The 14668-nt window shown below is 43.4% G+C and overlaps 1 protein-coding gene and 1 non-coding gene across 2 annotated transcripts in view; one reads left to right on the forward strand and one right to left on the reverse strand.

Moving 5' to 3' along the window:
* Positions 1-1012: 1012 nt before the first annotated feature.
* On the reverse strand, positions 1013-1087 carry trnas-uga (transfer RNA serine (anticodon UGA)). The gene has a single exon. It is a non-coding gene; the product is annotated as a tRNA-Ser (tRNA).
* A 10139-nt stretch (positions 1088-11226) lies between these two features.
* The window catches only part of gramd1ba (GRAM domain containing 1Ba), an 80723-nt gene continuing 77281 nt past the window's right edge, over positions 11227-14668 (forward strand). Inside the window, exon 1 of the mRNA XM_082974726.1 lies at positions 11227-11249. The gene's annotated coding sequence lies outside the window, so the exon portion shown is untranslated. The remainder of the gene's footprint in view (positions 11250-14668) is intronic.

Genomic DNA, 14668 nt, shown 5'->3' on the forward strand with positions numbered 1-14668 from the left:
TACAACACAGTCTCAGAGAATCTCACCTAGTCTCCATCTCTCTACAACACAGTCTCAGAGAATCTCCCCTAGTCTCCTTCTCTCTACAACACAGTCTCAGAGAATCTCCCCTAGTCTCCTTCTCTCTACAACACAGTCTCAGAGAATCTCCCCTAGTCTCCTTCTCTCTACAACGCAGTCTCAGAGAATCTCCCCTAGTCTCCTTCTCTCTACAACACAGTCTCAGAGAATCTCCCCTAGTCTCCTTCTCTCTACAACGCAGTCTCAGAGAATCTCCCCTAGTCTCCTTCTCCTTCTCTCTACAACACAGTCTCAGAGAATCTCACCTAGTCTCCTTCTCCTTCTCTCTACAACGCAGTCTCAGAGAATCTCCCCTAGTCTCCTTCTCCTTCTCTCTACAACACAGTCTCAGAGAATCTCACCTAGTCTCCTTCTCCTTCTCTCTACAACACAGTCTCAGAGAATCTCCCCTAGTCTCCATCTCCTTCTCTCTACAACACAGTCTCAGAGAATCTCACCTAGTCTCCATCTCTCTACAACACAGTCTCAGAGAATCTCCCCTAGTCTCCATCTCTCTACAACACAGTCTCAGAGAATCTCCCCTAGTCTCCTTCTCTCTACAACGCAGTCTCAGAGAATCTCTCTCTCTCTCTGTTTCATTTCCTCACACTGAGCACTGGTGAGGTTGAATACACTTGACTGAAGGGCTCTTCACAATCTACAACAGGGGTAATCAACTACTATTTGAGAAGGTCCAGTGACACATTTCTTAGGTGGCAAAGGTCAGGATGGATATCGTCCTTTATCGGCTCTGTGGTACAGCGTAGTAACAAAGATAGTCGTCTATGACTTAGGAAACATGTTGTTATATGAAATGTACATTAAATGAGACTAAGAATTTGAATTAATTACAACTTACATTTGACATTTTAGTCATTTAGCAGACGCTCTTATCCAGAGCGACTTACAGTAGTGAATGCATACATTTCATGCATTTTTTTTTTTTTGTACTGGCACCCCGTGGGAATCGAACCCACAATGCTGGCGTTTCAAACACCATGCTCTACCAACTGAGCCACAGGGAAGCCCACTTAATTATTTTGAATGTAAACATGTGCAACATGCATCAACATTGCCGAAGAACAAAAGTGGTTGCAAAATTGTCTATGCAAAAAGTGCGCTGTGAATCATTGTATATGGGCCTTGACACAAATGGTGTGAGAGCAACTCTGAGACACTGGTGCAGGTGTTCATTAGTGAGCCTGGTGCGGTGTTTGTTTGTAATAAAGTTCATTGTGGAGAAGCCTGATTCACAGCTGTATGTGAAGCCAAACATTGTCAGGATGTACAGTACCAATCAAAAGTTTGGACACCAACTCATTCAAGGGTTTTTCTTATTTTTTTTACTATTGCCTACATTGTAGAATAATAGAGAAGACATCAAAACTATGAAATAACAAATCAAAATATATTTGAGATTCTTCAAAGTAGCCACCCTTTGCCATGATGACTGCTTTGCACACTCTTGGCATACTCTTAACCAGCTTCATGAGTTAGTAACCTTGAATGCATTTCAATTAACAGGTGTGCCTTGTTAAAAGTTCATTTGTGGAATTTCTATCCTTCTTAATGCATTTGAGCCAATCAGTTGTGTTGTGACAAGGTAGGGTACACAGAAGATAGCCCTATTTGGTAAAATACCAAGTCCATATTATGGCAAGAACAGCTCAAATAAGCAAAGAGAAATGACAGTCCATCATTACTTTAAGACATGAAGGTCAGTCAATGTGGAAAATGTCAAGAACTTTGAAAGTTTCTTCAAGTTCAGTCGCAAAAACCAGCAAGTGCTATGATGAAACTGGCTCTCATGAGGACCACCACAGGAAAGCAAGACCCAGAGTGACCTCTGCTGCAGAGGATAAGTTCATTAGAGTTACCAGCCTCAGAAATTGCAGCCCAAATTAATGCTTCACAGAGTTCAAGTAACAGACACATCTCAGAATCAACTGTTCAGAGGAGACTGTGTGAATCAGATCAGGCCTTCATGGTTCAATTGCTGCAAAGAAACCACTACTAGAAGAGACTTGCTTGGGCCAAGAAACACAAGCAATGGACATTAGACTAGTGGAAATCTGTCCTTTGGTCTGATGAGTCCAAATTTGAGATTTTTGGTTCCAACCGCTGTGTCTTTGTGATATGCAGAGTAGGTGAACTGATGATCTCTGCATGTGTGGTTCCCACCATGAAGCATGGAGGAGGAGGTGTGGGGGTGCTTTGCTGGTGACGCTGTCTGTGATTTATTTAGAATTCAAGGCACACTTAACCAGCATGGCTACCACAGAATTCTGCAGCAGTACGCCATCCCATCTGGTTGGCGCTTAGTGGGACTATGATTTGTTTTTCAACTGGACAATGACCCAACACACCTCCAGACTGTGTAAGGGCTATTCGACCAATAAGGAGAGTGATGGAGTGCTGGATCAGGTGACCTGGCCTCCAATCACCCAACCTCAACCCAATTGAGATGGTTTGGCATGGTTGAGAGAATGCCTAGAGTGTATAAAGCTGTCATCAAGGAAAAGGGTGGCTACTTTGAAGAATCTAAAATATATTTTGATTTGTTTAACACTTTTTGGTTACTACATGATTCCATATGAAGATGTGTTTAGCTTCTTCTGACAATTCTGTCACATTTGTGACCAAGAACGGTTGTGGATGATCAGCAGCAGTTCTCTTCCAATAGTGAAGTCATCAAAGCGAGCCTTGAAGTTATCCATCAGCTTCTGGATGAAATCAACATGGTTGGGAACATCTTTGTCTCTGTGCGTTTACACCAGAATATTGGGGATGTGGACAAATTCTCCTTGGAGATTATTCTTGAAAATATCAAATTTCTTCTGGAAAGCTTGGACTGCTGTTATCATATCACACTGTGTTGTGCCGTCCCTACAGCTTAACATTCATTTGATTAAGGTGTGATGTATTGTCCGTAAACAATATGCAACTGTTTCCATCTTCTCCTTATCTTCCAAAAACTCAAACTGAGTTGCCTTGTCACTCTTTTGCTCTGATAACAAAGCTTTGATTAGAAAGCCTCTTGAATGGCCCAAAAGCATTCCAAAACCCTGCCTTTGCTGAGCCATCAGACATTGCAGTAGTAAGTCATCAAAACTGGCATTGGCCTCTTTCAGAATGCCTCGTAGCAGGGAGTGTTGTAGGGATGATATTGCTCTCAAAAAGTTGATCAGTTTCCTCATTGTTGTCATGACCTCAGAATACTATTTTCCCAAACTGGCACACAGGACAGACTGATGGATGATGCAGTGATATGATGTCAGGTCAGGGTGGTCCTCTTTCAAATGTGCAACCAGTCCCCTCCCTCTTCCTATCATGGCTGGAGCTCCATCTGTGGTGATGGAGACCTCTGACTTCAGATCTATCCTGCTTTTTGTCAGCATCCCTTTGATGACCTCATGGATATCCTCTCCCTGTGTGTGTGCTTCTCAATTTGTTAGGCCCAACAGCTTCTCACAGAATTCATTCTTTGTTTTGTTATAAAATCTGACAAACACCAGAAGCTGGGCATTATCAGTGTTATCTGTTGATTCATCCACATCTAATGAAACGCATGGTGCATTGTGAATGTCCTCTTCAAGTTCTGAAGTTAAATCTAGAGCTAATATTTCAGTTGTCCTCATTGCTGTGGAATCTGATCGTGGGATCTATTTGACCTTTTCCCTGAGCTCATCTTTTTCTTTACCTTCAAGCAAGGTGTCAGCAACTTCACACATGCATTCTATTACCATTTCAGCGTCTGACATTTTTTGGGGGTGTTTTTCCAAAGCCCAAGCTATCCTCAGTGAACACTCCATTGCACGTTGATGGGTTGTCAGGGAATTGACAAGGACTTTGGTGGACCTGTCATATTGGGATCTGAGTTGGTTAATCTTGTTTGTTCTCACCTCCGTGTTCAGGGGATACATCTGATCGAATTTACTATGCCTGGTGTCATAATAGCACTTAACATTGGCTCTTTTCAGGAGAGCTACGGACTCGCTGCATATCAGACACATTGGTTTTGGGCTAGTTGCGGGGCGAATACATACTGTTCCGTCCACTCGTCTTTGAATTTACGGTTTTCAGAGTCAACTTTTAGTTTTTTGAACAAGCCATATTAACAAAGATACTGGTAACTAAGCTCCTTCTATATGTGATATTTACATTTGAACCGCGGTCAAATCTTTGTTACTTTCTACCAGCCTGTCCCAAGGTTCCGCAGAGGATATTTGGATTGATGTGATTGGGTAAGACGCGGCCTCTTGTATTTGCATATAACCAGACGATTGGATTAGACTGGGCACTAGTAGAGGTTGGCGTTGCTTCATGAGAGAGCGAGAAAGAAAGGTTGCTGAATTAGAGGATGTTACGCCTGGTAGATTAAAAAAAATCTAAAAATAATATATTACATTTTATATAACAAATGCGATGTCTGGTCCGGATTGACCCTTCTCTGGGTCCGGACCTGGACCGCGTCCGCCAGTTGAGTTTGGCTGATCTACGCGAACAGAGCCGACGGAGGTCTGTTTGCTCGCGTTCCAAAAATCCAGCCGCACAAATATACGTAGAACGCGTCGCAAACTGACCTCTGTTTGCGTAGACTGTGTAGACCCCTTAAAGGGAGTCATATTCATTAGGGCACACCATAGCCAAACATTTCAAAACACTTTTTACTCTTAGCACCAGCTGTGGCAAGAACAAACTATTATTTTGTGTCAAAGGAGGGCATATAATGGTGTAACATCTCCTCTGCAAGCTTTCAGGTGAGGCTTGCCTTGAACTGGTATACCCTCTCCCATGAAGGTGTAGCACACGCCCCCTCAGTCCCCTGATTCAGGGTGCTTCCAAGCTCGAGGGGCCTTTGCTCACCTCACACATTTTTTTTACAACCTGTAATGAAGCTATTTAGAATTAGAAATAGATGTAGCACTTTTGGGACTATTTCATTAAACTTGGCTCTAAAAAACTTCAAAGGTTCCAACCCACCCACTTGAAATACACATCCACTCCTCAGGTCATTTTGGCCATTGCCAACATCACAGTGTGCCAGTGTACAGTAACAGAGCCCCCCACAAAATTAAACACCAAAACAGATCAATTTTCAATGGAACTTCTTGAATTATTTCTCCTCTTATCCCTTTTCTCATTAAACCCAACCAGTCTCCACTACTGTACAGTTGTGGCCCAAAGTTTTGAGAATGACACAAATATTAATTTTCACAAAGTTTGCTGCTTCAGTGTCTTTAGATATTTTTGTCAGATGTTACAATGGAATACTGAATTATAATTACATACATTTCATAAGTGTCAAAGGCTTTTGACAATTACATGAAGTTGATGCAAAGAGTCAATATTTGCAGTGTTGACCCTTCTTTTTCAAGACCTCTACAATCCGCCCTGGCATGCTGTAAATTAACTTTTGGGCCACATCCTGACTGATGGCAGCCCATTCCTGCATAATCAATGCTTGGAGTTTGTCAGAATATGTGGGTTTTTGTTTGTCCACCCGCCTCTTGAGGATTGACCACATGTTCTCAATGGGATTAAGGTCTGGGGAGTTTCCTGGCCATGGACCCAAAATATCGATGTTTTGTTCCCCGAGCCACTTAGTTATCACTTCTACCTTATGGCAGGGTGCTCCATCATGCTGGAAAAGGCATTGTTCGTCACCAAATGGTTCCTGGATGGTTGGGAGAAGTTGCTCTTGGAGGATGTGTTGGTACCATTCTTTATTCATGGCTGTGTTCTTATGCAAAATTGTGAGTGAGCCCACTCCCTTGGCTGAGAAGCATCCCCACACATGAATGGTCTCAGGATGCTTTACTGTTGGCATGACACAGGACTGATGGTAACGCTCACCTTATCTTCTCCGGACAAGCTTTATTCCAGATGCCCCAAACAATCGGAAAGGGGATTCATCAGAGAAAATTACTTTACCCCAGTCCTCAGCAGTCCAATCTCTGTACCTTTTGCAGAATATCAGTTTGTCTCTGATGTTTTTCCTGGAAAGAAGTGGCTTCTTTGCTTCCCTTCTTGACACCAGGCCATCCTCCAAAAGTCTTTGCCTCACTGTGCATGCAGATGCACTCACAACTGCCTGCTGCCATTCCTGAGCAAGCTCTGTACTGGTGGTGCCCCGATCCCGCAGCTGAATCAACTTTAGGAGTCAGTCCTGGCGCTTGTTGGACTTTCTTGGGCGCCCTGAAGCCTTCTTCACAACAATTGAACCGCTCTCCTTGAAGTTCTTGATGATCCGATAAATGGTTGATTTAGGTGCAATCTTACTGGCAGCAATATCCTTACCTGTGAAGCACATTTTGTGCAAAGCAATGATGATGGCATGTGTTTCCTTGCAGGTAACCATGATTGACAGAGGAAGAACAATGATTCCAAGCACCACCCTCCGTTTTGAAGCTTCCAGTCTGTTATTCGAACTCAATCAGCATGACAGAGTGATCTCCAGCCTTGTCCTCGTCAAAACTCACACCTGTGTTAACGAGAGAATCACTGACATGATGTCAGCTGATCCTTTTGTGGCATGGCTGAAATGCAGTGGAAATGTTTTTTGGGGATTCAGTTAATTTGCATGGCAAACTGATCACTCTTCATAACATTCTGGAGTATATGCAAATTGCCATCATACAAACTGAGGCAGCAGACTTTGTGAAAATTAATATTTGTGTCATTCTCAAAACTTTTGGCCACGACTGTATATCTAACCAGACAGGTATCACTCAGAGGCTCACAAACAGACCCCTGGCACACCTATGCATTTATTTATGGCCACCTACCACCTTAATGATTTATGACCATGCAAATGTGGTCACGTCTGCACTTTTGCATCCCCCTTGAAGGTGTTTTTCACAGCTGCCCGGAAGACTGTGTGAGTGTGAGACGTCAGAGAAAGCGTGTGTGACTCTAGGGCTGGGCGATATGGCCAAAATATCATATCATATATGGTATTTTTCCAATATCTGACGGTATTTGATGTTTTATGTTTTGGATTAATTAAGTTCTACATTTGCTTTATGAGTAGTGCGTGACCCTAGGGTGGCAACACATATTCTAAGTGAATTCAATGGGTCTTTTTCCTTTTGGATTGTTTTATACTGTTCAACTTCAATTTAAAACAATTTCCTGCATTAACATCAATTTCTGCATTTCCTGCACTCATTTGAGATCATTTCCATACTGCCACGATATGGGCAAAAATACTAGGCCTTATTTTTAACCAAATGTTGCAATTGCGATTTAGATCAAAACACTTGGGTGAAATTTGGAATCATGGAAATAGAATGTTTGTTCTAATTCTATAGTTAGAATATAAATAATAGTGGCCACTTTGAATACAGTGTTTGACATGACAACGAATGAAAATGCCATGGACGAGTTATCGTGACAGGGTAGGAACCAAATTGACGTTCAGTGTTTCCTAGGGGACCCTATAATCTTTAGCTACATTAAATCTGTATTTATATAGCCAACATATTCATGCTTCGCCTATTCCTCTATGATGTAGATTGCACAAACAACATGCTGATTTAAGCCTCCACCAGTACTGGTATCAGGCTGTATTAGCTAGCTACGTTTGCCCTAACTCAGTACTTTTATTAGCGAGTTAGCTAGACAGCTAACCTGATTTAGCTTAATTTACTAAGAAAATACGAACTAGCTGTTTGCAGATGTAAGAAACACAAACGAATATTGTAATTATAGAATGCTTGTGGATTAAAATTAAGATCAAAGTGGGAACAACATCGTTGTCATCAACATTGTTGCATGTGCTGCATTGAGCATGCAGACTGAACTAAAGTGTCTAGTGGTCAATCAACAATAAATGCGCTTCTTGAGTGACGGGATGGGACTAGGTCTGTGTGGAAAGCGGCATGGAGAGAGCAGAGAGGGATGACTCAAGTAGCGGAGTAAACCATAAAAATGAACGTTACACACGGCGTATCACAGTTAACAAACCAAACATTCAAATACCGTTATAGAAGATAAAGTAAAAACCCAAGCTGGTCCGTGCATAAGTACCGGTGTACAGTAAAATACGGTATACCGCCCAGACCTATGTGACTCATAATTATGTTCTGGCTGTGCACCTGTCTTATGTTGTAAAACAGTGACTAGCTGCTAGAGTGTTACGACTGATTCTAGTCACTCATCTCCGATATCTTCAGCTACTGCCCAAGACATGAATTTGATTTGAATGCCTACTTGTTGGCGGACATTTGAATACGTATTTAACCCAGGTCTGAGGAGTGAGGAAAATGCAAAACTGACACAAGATCAGCATCTAGGCAGAGCTTTATCCTACACCTTCAAATTAAGCTTTATTTATACAGCACATTTAAGACATGGAACGCAACGCAATGTGCTTTACAGGAAGAAAATAATAAAAAACTATGAAAATATAAGCTGAAATATTTACTACACAACAAACACAAGACTATCACACTGCAGGGAAGAGCAGTCTAGGTGTCTACCTTCCTTGCCTTCTTGCATGTTGCCTATTAACGACCCATTGGAGTATTAAATTAAATGCTAGACAATCTCACCGGGATGCTCATTTACCTCACACTGGGTTGTAGAGTATATCACTAAAACCCCTCGGCCCTGAACCAACCACACCACACACACAACCCCCTGTATTAACACTTGCAGAGACAGCCATATGGGGGTTGGGGGGCATTGAGCACTACACATGTTCCCCCATGGTTAACTCCAATGGACCCCTCCCCTAGCTCCACCTCCCTGGTGGACAGTACATGAATTATGTGGTGATTCTCTGGGAAGGCAGGCAGGGCGGCCCCCATGGGGAGAATATATCCACCCAGCACAGCGGACTATAGCCAGATATACAGGGTATCATAGTACAGGAAGGTACACCAGCAGAGCTGAACAGAGCAGGTGAGGAGAGGAACAAGAGAGCGGGATGGAAATAGTGGGGGACTGAGAAAATAATGTAAGACTGAGTTTGTGAAAGCGTGTGTGAAGGCTGCTTTTCACCATAGTCCAGAGTGGCCCGCTGGGTCAGAAGTCCTGCAGCCTGGGTGTTAGGCAGGGCTGTCACCTGTGGGTGACCTCAATGAGGAGGAGACTGGCCAGGTACCGGTACAGAGTCAATGTGCGGGGGCACCGGTGTCGAGGTAATTATGTACATGTAGGTAGCGTTATTAAAGTGGCTATGCATAGATAATAACAGAGAATAGCAGCAGCATGGGGGGGGGAATGCAAATAGTCTGGGTAGCCATTTGATTAGCTGTTCAGGAATCTTATGATTTGGGGGTAGAAGCTGTTTAGAAGCTCTTGGACCGGGACTTGGCGCTCCGGGACCGCTTGCAATGCGGTAGCACAGAGAACAGTCTATGACTAGGGTGGCTGGAGTCTTTGACAATTTTTAGGGCCTTCTTCTGACACCGCCTGGTATAGAGGTCCTGAATGGCAGGAAGCTTGGCCACGGTGATGTACTGGGCCGTACACACTACCCTCTGTAGTGCTTTGCGATCGGAGGCCGATCAGTTGCCATACCAGGCAGTGATGCAACCCATCAGGATGCTCTCGATGGTGCAGCTGTAAAACCTTTTGAGGATCTGAGGAACCATGCCAAATATTTTCAGTCTCCTGAGGGGGAATAGGTTTTGTTGTGCCCTCTACACGACTGTCTTGGTGTGCTTGGACCATGTTAGGTTTTTGGTGATGTGGACACCAAGGAATTTGAAGCTCTCAACCTACTCCACTACAGCCCTGTCAATGAGAATGGGGGCGTGCTCGGTCCTCCTTTTCCTGTAGTCCACAATCATCTCCTTTGTCTTGATCACGTTGAGGGAGGGGTTGTTGTCCTTGCACCACACGTCAGGTCTCTGACCTCCCTATAGGCTATCCCATTGTTGTCAGTGATCAGGCCTACCAGTGTTGTCATCAACAAACTTAATGATGGTGTTGGTCGTGCCTGGCCGTGCAGTCATGAGTGAACAGGGAGTACAGGAGGGGACTGAGCAGGACGAGGTTGAAAATGTCAGTGAAGACATTTGCCAGTTGGCCAGCGCATGCTCGGAGTACACGTCCTGGTAATCCGCTGAAAAACATCCCCACAGCATGATGCTGCCACCACCATGCTTCACCGTTGGGATGGTGCCAGGTTTCTTCCAGATGTCAGATGTGACGCTTGGCATTCAGTCCAAGGAGTTCAAACTTTACTGAGGAGTGGCTTCCGTCTGGCCGGTCTACCATAAAGGCCTGATTGGTGGAGTGCTGCAGAGATTGTTGTCCTTCTGGAAGGTTCTCCATCTCCACAGAGGAACTCTGGAGCTCTGTCAGAGTGACCATCGGGTTCTTGGTCACCTCCCTGACCGAGGCCCTTCTCCCCCGATTGCTCAGTTTGGCTGGGCGGCCAGCTCTAGGAAGTCTTGGTGCTTCCAAACTTCTTCCATTTCAGAAAGATGGAGGCCACTGTGTTCTTGGACTTTTTAATGCTTCAAAAATGTTTTGGTACCCTTCCCCAGATCTGTGCTTCAACACAATCCTGTCTCGGCGCTCTACGGACAATTCCTTTGACCTCGTGGCTTGGTTGTTGCTCTGACATGCACTGTCAACTGTGGGACCTTATATAGACACCCTCATGTCCAATCAAGTGAATTTACCACAGGTGGACTCCAATCAAGTTGTAGAAACTTCTCAAGGATGATCAATCGAAACAGGATGCAGTTGAGCTCAATTTTGAGTGTCATAGCAAAGGGTATGTAAATAAGATATTTCTGTTTTTTATTTGTAGTAAATTTAATTTATTCTAAAATGTGATACTGTGTGTAGATTGAGGAGAAAAATTACGATTTAATCAATTTTAGAATAAGGCTGTAATGTAACAAAATGTGGAGAAAGTCAAGGGGTCTGTATACTTTCCGAATGCACTGTATGTTTGTTTATGCACCTTGATAAGGGTCTTTACTTTACCAGGTCATTTGGATGAGTCAGTCACGGTTTATTTACATCTGATTGCCATGCTAACAGTTTCATAAATACAACCAGATTAATGAATGTGTTGTGGTGTTGTCTTTTTGAATTATGAGTTGATTGCCATGATGTGATAATAAGTATTCACCCAGAAAACTATTGTTTTTAGTAGTTTTATAAGCTAAAAAAAATGTAATTTTGTTTTCTTACAGATCTGACAGTGGGACAGGCAAGCTGAGGTAAGAATTGGCTCTTTGTGCAGAGAATGTGCTAAAAGATGGTTGCTGAATCATGACTTCCGCTCCAAGATAATGAAAATGCCATTGTTTTAGTTTCCGGACAAACTACACCTCTCATTGTGTGAAGAGTATTCAGCCTTTTGTATTTGTCAAACTGTCTGTTTCTGGTGTTTTGTTAGGTCCAGGTGCTATTTTACCTCGGGCGACCTGAAAGTATTGTGTGTATGTGTGTGTGCATGCGTGAACATAATCTGGTTGATATGCAGAGCCGTGCCCATTAGAGAGGGTGTTCACTGTGGAAGCACCGGAATGGTTATGCAACGTTTAACACTAGAAAGGCCTTGAGGACCCCCGAGCCAATGATGCATCTTTTGGACGTCAACATTCTAACAGTCTAATAATGCTATTGGAAAAATAATCATTTGGTTGCATTTATGAAGGTTTTATGTAACATTAGAATACGCAAATGTGTTACTGTAAGCCAGGGTTCCCCAATTGTTTCTGGCTGGCCAAATAAAATACTCATCAAATTAAAGACTCTAAAATCACCAAGAAATGAGCTTAAAAGTGATTTTAATTTAAGAAATATGTTCCCAAGTATTCTCACTCATAAATAGAGAGGCATATCTGATCATATCCCAATGTAATCAAGGTTAGAAAATACTCAATCAATGTTTTTGTCAAATACTACATCTGTATTTGCCAGCAGCATACCACCCTGCATCCCACAGAGAGCTTGCTTCTGAAGCTAAGCAGGGTTGGTCCTGGTTGGTAGACCAGATGCTGCTGGAAGTGGTGTTGGAGGGCCAGTAGGAGGCACCCTTTCCTCTGGTCCAATTTTAAGTGATTGGGGACATTGTCCTGTGTAGGGTGCTGTCTTTCGGATGGGACGGTAAATGGGTGTCCTGACTCTCTAAGGTCATTAAAGATCACGTGGCACTTATCGTAAGAGTAGGAGTGTTAACCCCGGTGTCCGAGCTAAATTCCCCATCTGGCCCTCATACCATCACGGCCACCTAATCATCCCCAGCTTACAATTGGTTCATTCATCCCCCCTCCTCTCCCCTGTAACTATTCCCCAGGCTGTTGCTGTGAATGTGTTCTCAGTCAATTTACCTGATAAAATAAGGGTTAAATAAAAATAAAATAAAAAATCTGTTTGGGATTCTTGCGGTCAATTTGCAGTGTACAAATTATTTATAACTACGTTTGGGCCCCCTCACCATCCGCTAAAGGAGAAATCGACCCACGGCTGAATGTAATTGAGGCTACTGTAGGCTATATGTACAAATGAAGAACCATCATAAAGATAAACATTATCATTTTTGAGGCAGGTCTAAAGAAACATGGAAATAAGAAAATGTTTTTCAAAACACAAATTAAGTTTTATTATGCTACTACTCTTTGCTTAGTAGCCTGAGCTACACTTTATGACCAAAAGTATGTGGACATCTGCTCGTCTAAAAATCATGGGCATTAATATGGAGTTGGTCCCCCTTTGATGCTATAACAGCCTCCACTCTTCTGGGAAGGCTTTCCAATAGACTTTGGAACATTGCTGTGGGGACTTGCTTCCATTCAGCCACAAGAGCATTTGTGAGGTTGGGCACTGATGTTAGCTGAATACGCGTGGCACGCAGTCGGCTTTCCAATTTATCCCAAATATGTTCAATGGAGTGAAGGTCAGGGCTCTGTGCAAGCCAGTCAAGTTCTTCCACACCGATCTCAACAAAACATTTCTGTATGGACCTCGCTTTGTGCACAGGGACATTGTCATGCTGAAACGGGAAAGGGCCTTCCCCAAACTCTTGCCACAAAGTTGGAAAAACCAAATTGTCTAGAATGTCATTGTATGCTGTAGCGTTAAGATTTCCCTTCACTGGAACTAAGGGGCCTTGCACGAACCATGAAAAACAGCCCCAGACCATTATTCCTCCTCCACCAAACTTTACAGTTGGCACTATGCATTCGGGCAGGTAGCGTTCTCCTGGCATCCAAACCCAGATTCTTCCGTCGACTGTCAGATGGTGAAGCGTGATTCATAACTCCAGAGAATGCGTTTCTACTGATTCAGAGTGTAATGGCGGCGCTCTTTACACCACTCCAGCCGACGCTTGGCATTGCGCATGGTGATCTTAGGATTGTGTGTGGTTGCTCGGCCACGGAAACCCATTTCATGAAGCTCCCGACGAACAGTTCTTGTGCTGACATTGCTTCCAGAGGCAGTTTTGAACTCGGTTGTGAGTGTTGCAACCAAGGACACATGATTTTTATGCCCTACGCACTTCAGCACTCGGCGGTCCCGTTCTGTGAGCTTGTGTGTCCTACCACTTCGCGGTAGAGCCGTTGTTGCTCCAAGACGTTTCCACTTCACAACTAACAGCACTTATAGTTTGTTGAACTGACTTGATGAAAAGGTGGCATTCTATGACGGTGCCACGTTGAAAGTCTCTGAGCTGTTAAGTAAGGCCATTCTACTGCTAATGTTTGTCTATGGAGCTGTGTGCTCGATTTTATACACCTGTCAGTAACGGGTGTGGCTGAAATAGCCGAATACACTAATTTGAAGAGGTGTCTACATACTTATGCAGTGCAGTTGGAAAGTATTCAGACCCCTTCCCTTTTTCCACATTTTGTTACCTTACAGCCTTATTCTAAAATGTATTTGGTTTTTTTCACCCTCAATCTACACACAATAGCCCATAATGACAAAGTTAAAACTGTTATATATAGAAAAAAAAAAAGATACCTTATTGACATAAGTATTCAGACCCTTTGCTATGAGACTCGAAATTGAGCTCAGGTGCATCCTGTTTCCATTGGTCATCCTTGATGTTTCTACAACTTGATTGGAGTCTACATGCGGTACATTTAAATAGATTGTACATGATTTGGAAAGGCACACACGTCTCTATTAGGTCCCACAGTTGACAGTGCATGTCAGAGCAAAAACCAAGCCATGAGGTCGAAGGAATTGTCCGTAGAACGCCGAGACAGGATTGTGTCGAGGCATAGATCTGGAGAAGGGTACCAAAAAATGTATACAGCATTGAAGGTCCCCAAGAACACAGTGGACTCTATCATTCTTAAATGGAAGAAGTTTGCAACCACCAAGACTCTTCCTAGAGCTGGCCGCCTGGCTAAACTGAGCAATCGGGGGAGAAGGGCCTTGGTCAGGGAGGTGACCAAGAACCTAATGGTCACTCTGACAAAGCTCCCAAATTCCTTTGTGGAGATGGGAGAACCTTCCAGAAGGACAACCATCTATGCAGCATTCCACCAATCAAGCCTTTATGGTTGAGAGGCCAGACGGAAGCCACTCCTCAGTAAAAGGCACATGACAGCCCGCTTGCAGTTTGCCAAAAGACACCTAATGACTCTCAGACCATGTGAAACAAGATGCTCTGGTCTGATGAAAC

This window comes from Salmo salar, chromosome 04, assembly GCF_965601325.2.
Source record: "Salmo salar chromosome 04, fSalSal1, whole genome shotgun sequence".
Taxonomy (NCBI): domain Eukaryota; kingdom Metazoa; phylum Chordata; class Actinopteri; order Salmoniformes; family Salmonidae; genus Salmo; species Salmo salar.